This window comes from Propithecus coquereli, unplaced genomic scaffold (genome assembly GCF_000956105.1).
Source record: "Propithecus coquereli isolate 6110/MARCELLA unplaced genomic scaffold, Pcoq_1.0 Scaffold332, whole genome shotgun sequence".
Taxonomy (NCBI): domain Eukaryota; kingdom Metazoa; phylum Chordata; class Mammalia; order Primates; family Indriidae; genus Propithecus; species Propithecus coquereli.
The window spans coordinates 129,939-137,090 of record NW_012148975.1 but is presented as its reverse complement, the minus strand read 5'-3'; positions in this window follow the sequence as shown (position 1 = coordinate 137,090).

Sequence of the window (7,152 nt, the reverse complement as noted above, 5' to 3'; positions counted from 1 at the left end):
CTGCAAAGGAAAAACACTGCTGCAGAGAAAGTACACAATTACAGAACAATCCCAATGTATGAAATTAATTTACATTATATGAACCTTAAAAAACATTAAGCATATTAACATTTAAATGTCTTGTTATTTTTAATTCTAATGTGTCAATAATGCAATCATCCTTGGTTACTGTGTTAACTCCATAAATCACCTTCCTTTTTTTTCCTTTTTTTTGAGACTGGGTCTCACTCTGTCCCCGGCCTAGAGTGCAGTAGCATCATCATAGCTCACTGCAACCTCAAACTCCTGGGCTCAAGCGATCCTCCTGCCTCAGCCTCCCGAGTAGTCAGGACTACAGGCACCTATGCCACCATGCCAGGCTAGTTTTATTATTTTTAGTAGACATAGGGTCTCGCTCTTGCTCAGTCTGGTCTCGAACTCCTGACCTCAAGCGATGAATCACCTTCTTAACCATATATTTGGATTGTGGTTCCACATTCTCAGCCATCTATCCCATCATTTTCAATTTTTATTCACATGTAAATTTGTTTTCTTTCACTTATTAACTTTTGTCATAAACATGAAGATTCTATACATACACACGCACACATACGGTTTATGAATTTTCTCTTCCTATTTGTGCTGCCTTAAACTACCATTCAAACACACTTTGTTTCTTTCCATATGTTGTATATTCAAACTTGTGATCTAGGTGCCAGAATCTGTGGCTGCCGCCAAGAGGTCAGGAACTTCTGTAGCCCCACCAGCTGTTAACACCACAGCTGCCCCACACCATGAAGTCAGCGACAGGATAGAAGGGCTAGTATGTAACCACTGCAAATGTGCACATATGAGAAAATCAAGCACGGAGAAAAATGGCCTCTGGTTACTTTCTGCCCTGAAAAAGTTTTAGGAATATATTTAACTGATAGATTTTAAATTCATCCAGACTATAGCAAGGGAGGCAGGAACGTGTCATTTTTGCATTTCAGCCCCGAAAGGAGGTGGGGGAGGAAATCACATAATTCAGTAGAAATTGATGCTCATGGTCAATAACAAGAGTCCACTCTTCCCTTTCTGCTAATGATTAAAACCCATGACTTGGTTATTGCAAATAACATCTTGATCACTTCCAGTTTTTGGTGATTAAAAATAAAGCAGCTGTTAAATCAAACTATACAATTAACAAACTTCATGGAAGGTTAGTTTCTGAATTATGTCCTCAATATGAATTGTCAATAAAAATAAAATGTGTCATAAATATATTTGTGACTGCACTATAATTTAATTTGTCCATTAAATTCAATATACTGTACCCATAAAATTTAAAGCAATGTCCTTACTATGTTATCTTTATGTATTAAGGAATACACATTGTTCCCACCTCAAAAATGTTAAAGTCTCTTGAAAATGAACATGCTAACATGCAGTTTATAAATTAATATGCTGTAAAAAAGATGAGAAATAATTAAGCAGTTACATCCTGATATTAGCAGGATGTAGAATAAATGGGAAGAATCAGGGGAACTATTTCTTTAAAAGCACATATTGGCACCATGTTTCTGTCAAAAAATAAAGTGGTGCCTTATTAAAGCTGGCCCCAGTACCAATTAGACATCAAATGTTTGTTTATTTTGAGATTCCTAAAGTCTTAGGTGAAACTCAGTATCACGAAATTTGAGAGAATATTTAGAATGCACCAAAAATGCCACTAGAGGCAGTACAGCATAAATCTTCAGATAGATTCTCTAGTTCAACTATCAATTCCACTTCAGAGTCTATGTGACTAATGTCAATATATTATTTCCTTAAACCTCAGTTTACTCATATGCTATAGATTCTTCACTGCATAGATCTTAGCAAATAGCACAGTTTATACATGCAATAAACATTTGTTACCCCCATTTGTTAAAAAATATTTAGTAACACCCTAGGGACCAATTAGCACTTACATACCAAGCCCATCCAATCATGAATTTGTGAATTTGTGGAACATGAATATTTTACTAAAGCTATCACATGAATAAGTATATTTCAAAGTTTACAATCATAGTGGCTTCGATTCCTAGACCTGGGAATGATGTTTTTAATTAATGTTGGGTTCAGTGCTGTACATTTGGGGCTATTGTATATTTATGAGGAAATATGGATCAAACAGTAAATATAATAGATCTTGGGAACAATTTTTCATCATTCCAATTATAGGATTAAAATTATTCCAATTAAAGGAAGAATTCTTCCTATAAAATTCTTCCAATTATATAACTATTTACAGTTATATATTTTTCACTATGTTTTCACTCAGATTATATTTACTGAACTTTTTCTGTTTAGAGGGTGAGTAGGAGCTCAGTGTTAAGGGGGCTAAAGAAATAATTAAGGTATAATTATTAATCTTCAAGGACAAACTCTTTGTAAAGTGAGTATTAGATTTAAGCTTCCTTTTCAATGCCACTAGTCTTTGCATAGTGAACTACATCCTTTATGTACTGTGTAGTGACTAAATCATCTAGGCATCTAGGTAAGAGTCCCAAGAACAGACAATACATTAAAAATGCCTTGGCTTGCACCTCATCTGCTGGAGGCAATATTAGGTGAATTGCTGGCTTAGCAGATAACTATGAGATATTTCAAATAACATGTTGTTTAAATTACTACAAGAATAATTTTTAAGTCATGGCCCAATAATATAAAAATTCCTTCATAGTCAATGAAAAATTAGTTCTTAATGGAATTTTTTTCTAGTAGGCTTAATATTCCCTTTCTTTAAATTTTCAAAAGTTAAACAAAAATAGAAAAATATTTCCTCTCTCCCACCCCTCCAAGGGCTGGCAGCATAGAAGGGCCGGAGAGGACAAACTTGTAGACATTGGCAGAGCTTCTTGGTGACAAGAAACCAAGACCCAACTCACAATGGCTGATTAGATGAAAAGGGAACGATTTTCCTAACTGAAGTCAGAGCTCTTTGGGTTTAAGCACAGCTGGACCCAGATTCTTAAATCATGTATCAAATCTGTACCTTTTCAATTTTTGATGTTGTTTCCCCTAAGGTGGTTTTCTTCTAAGGTATATTTCTCCCAGTGTTACAGCTTGCTTTGTCTTCTCAAGCATAAAAATATTTTTTTATTTCCCAGCCTGGTTTTCCTGGGTCTGGCTTGAGTCATTGCCTTTCTGTGAACCAATCCCTGTAATGCTGACTATTGCTATTATACTAAATTAGGTAATGAGATTTAAAATTAGGGGATGAAATCAACGCCATCTAAACCATATAGATTAAAAGTGAGAAATAGTTGATTCTTCAAGTGAAAATAAGTATATATTCATTCCCCAGTAGAAGATAAAAGCATTGTTGATCTGGTAAGAAGTGCAGTAAGAGGTATTTCCCAAATTGGAAGCCTAATTTATACATTGGCGTAAGCATCAAAGAGGCATCCTGCAATCTTCCACATATGGATGATTTTATATTTTAGCCAGTCATCTGCTACAAGTGATTCTTAAGTAATGACAACATCAACATAATTGTGTTGCGCCACATCAAATCCACAGGACTTTGGACAAAGAAAAGTTATTGACTATGTTTGAAAGACTAATGTTTATGTAGTCTATCCAAGGCATTGCATTTATAAATGATTTGTATTTTGCACCATGATGTAGAAGGCTCGGTGAAAAACTTTTAACACTAACACTGTATGTGCTCACACATAAGGAACTGAGAGTGTTGCACCCCTTCCTTGAAGGCAGAGTAAATTATTTGGAATTCTTCTTCATGGGAAAATTATCTGTTTTTTCCATCTATGCATTAATATTTATTCAATCACTGATTTCAGTACTGATTCATGGATATTTATTTTATATTTTGGCTTATAATCCAGTACTACTTTATTTTATTGCTTAAATTGTCCCAGTTTTTGCCATTGGAAGCTTTTTCAGTTGGCTTTTGTATCATCTTGCCATATACTCATCATTTTGTGTGTGTGTGTGTGTGTGTGTGTGTACCTGCATGTTTGTGTGCTCTGGGCACTTAATTATTTTATGACACTACAAAATGTTCCAGACTAATCTATTATTTGTCATAGAATCAGTCATTTTGCCAAGGAGCGAAATTATTAGAGAATGCTATTAGAAACTAAAATCTGTATAATAGGTGTGCTGATTGCTACTGGGATATATATTGCTTCTGGAGCTGTTCAGCTGACAAAGGAGGATATATATATATTATATATGTGCGTGTGTATATATGTATATATATACATATGTATATGTATATATATATACACACATATATGTGTATATGTGCACACACACACAAAATTGTGAGTCACACATACAATAAATAAAATAAATATCTCGTATAATAAATATTTCTGTTTATGGCCATATTTATCTTTATCAATCTAAGGACATCCTGATGTCTTTGACTCTAATTCATTACTAAATGAATTATCTCAGCCTCCTCCCTTAAGATAGAATACACACTTAAGATTCATCTATGTCTTTCTGTGTCTTAACACCTCATTTTGTTTTTATCATTAAATGAGATTCCATTGTCTAACGTACCATAGTTTGTTTATTCATTTACTTACAAAGGACATCTGGATCACTCTCAGCTTTTGACAATTAAGAATAAAGCTGCTATAAACATTCATGTGCAAGTTTTTAATTGGGAACATAAGTTTTCAGATCAGTTTGGTATATACTTAGGAGCATGTTTGATGGATCACAGGGTAAGGCAGTGTTTAGCGTTGTCGGAAACTGCTGTCTTCCAAAGTGGCTGTACCATTTTGTATCTGCACCAGCAATTAATGAAAGTTTCTGTTATTCTAAATTTTTGCCAATATTTGGTAATGCCAGCTTTTGGATTCTGTTATTATCAGCTTTTTTGATCATAGCCATTCTAATAGGTATGTAGTGGTATATCACTGTAACTTTAACTTTCAATTTCTTAATGAAAAATGATATTGTTTTGTCAATTTTTCACTTTAAATATATTTGAGGAAAAGTGTGTCCACATCTTTTATTCATTTTTGCTTAAATTGCACTGGTTGCTTTGCATTAAGTTTTGAGCTGTTTGTTTTGAGTTGTTTGCAGAAGTTTGTTTTGCTTTTTAATAAATTTCAATTTTAGCATTTTTTTCATGGCTCTTGCTCTATGTGTGGATCCTAAAAACTCATTGCCAAACCCAAGAATATGCAGATTTTTTTCTTATGTATTCTTATAGACGTTTTACCATTTTTCATTTACATTTAGTTTTATGATACATTTAAATTAAATTTTGTGAAAGGCATACAGTATCTATCTAGTTGAAAATTCTACCCTTTGTTAATTTCTTTTGCTCTTTCATCAGAGATCATTTGACCCTAAGTATGTGGGTCTCTTTCTGGTCTATCTAGTTTGTCCCACTAATTTATCTCTCTGTCTATTCTTATGTCAATACAGCATTGTCTTCATTACTGTAGCTTTATAGTAAATCTTTACGTAGATATTATTAGTGTTTCAATTGTAGTCTTATTCAAGATTCTGTTAGTTATTCTAAGTCTTTTGTCTTACCACGTACACTTTAGAAACAACTTGCAAATATGTACCAAATAACTTCTTTGTATTTTGGTTGGGATCGTGTTGAATCTATAGATTAATTGGGATGAATTGACACCTTAATAATAGTGACTGTTTCAGTTTATGACCATGGAATATCTCTCCATTTATTTAGATCTTTTTGTTTTCATTACATTTCTGTAATTTTATACTTACAGAGCCTATATATTTTCTTAGACATATGGCTAAGTATTTCACATTTTGATGTGATTGCTAATCATATACATTTTTTATTTCACATCCTGATCATTTATTGCTGGTATGTAAGAAAGACAATAACTTTTGAATATTAATCTTGCATCCTGTAACCTTGCCTTACTTGTTTATTAGTTTTCTGTATGCATGTTGAAGATAGCAATTACAAGATTTGCTGATGAATTGGTTGTTGTGGGACAAAGAGGAGTCAAAACTTTTGACCTGGGTAAATACAGTTCGTGGTGATCAGCATGGAAAAGAAAGCCAGAAGGGAAGGCTCAGGCAGTTTGATTTCAGAAATCCAGTATTGAGATATCAAATATTCACTCAAGTGGAGATGTTAAGCAGCCAGTTGAATACAAGTCTGGAGTTCATGAAAGAAATCTGGTCTGAAGACAGACGTTTGTATTGATTATCAAGCATACATATATTTAAGCCCATGGGACTGAATGAGAAAACTAAGGTAATAAGGGCAGTTAGAAAAAAATATGTTCATAGATTGAGACCTAGAACATGTCACAATATAAAGGTCTGGAAGATGAGAAGGAATCAGCAGAGAGGCTAAGAATGAGTTTACAAATACGCAAATGCAGAACCAAAAGAGAGGAGGATCCTCAAAATCAAGGGAAGACAGTATTTCAGTAAAAAGCAGTGACCAGCTACATCTAGCACAACTGATGAGGCATTTAGGCTCAGAGAAAGGACCATTGAGTTTGGCAACATTGGTGACCTTAATGAGAGCTGTTTCATTGAAGCACTAGGGATAAAAAGGGCGGGGCTGTAGAATGTTCACGAAAAAAGTAAAAGGGTAGAAAATGGATGCAATTTGCATTAATGATTCATTAAGAAAACTTTATTATCAAGGCAAGCAGAGCTATGTAGGGTAGATGAATCGTGTCTAAAGGAGGAAGATTTTTTGGCGTATGTACATTGATGGAAATAGTCTAGTGATTTGATGACACAGGAGAAAAAGAGGGGACGCTCAGGAGCATTTTTGCAAAACTGAGAAGGAATCAGATTGGTACATGACTAGAGGTGATTGGCAACACGGAGAGCCCCGCGTGAGTCCACGTAACAGCACAGAATGCACAGTATGTGCGTAGAGATGCAGGGCAGTAGGTAGAGATTGTTTATGGTCTATGTGAATAATGAATATTAAATATAAATGCAAATGACTTCATATACATAGTCATAATATCATTACCCCCCCAAAAATGAAAAGGAAATAGAATTTCTATTTTATTCTGACAATGAAATTACACAACAGTGCCTCTATTCTTAACATGTGTGACTTCACAACCACAATGTATTATCTAAACACTTAGAAATAAGCTATCAATGAGGAAATATATTTGCTACCAGGTCATAGTTCAACATATATGAAAT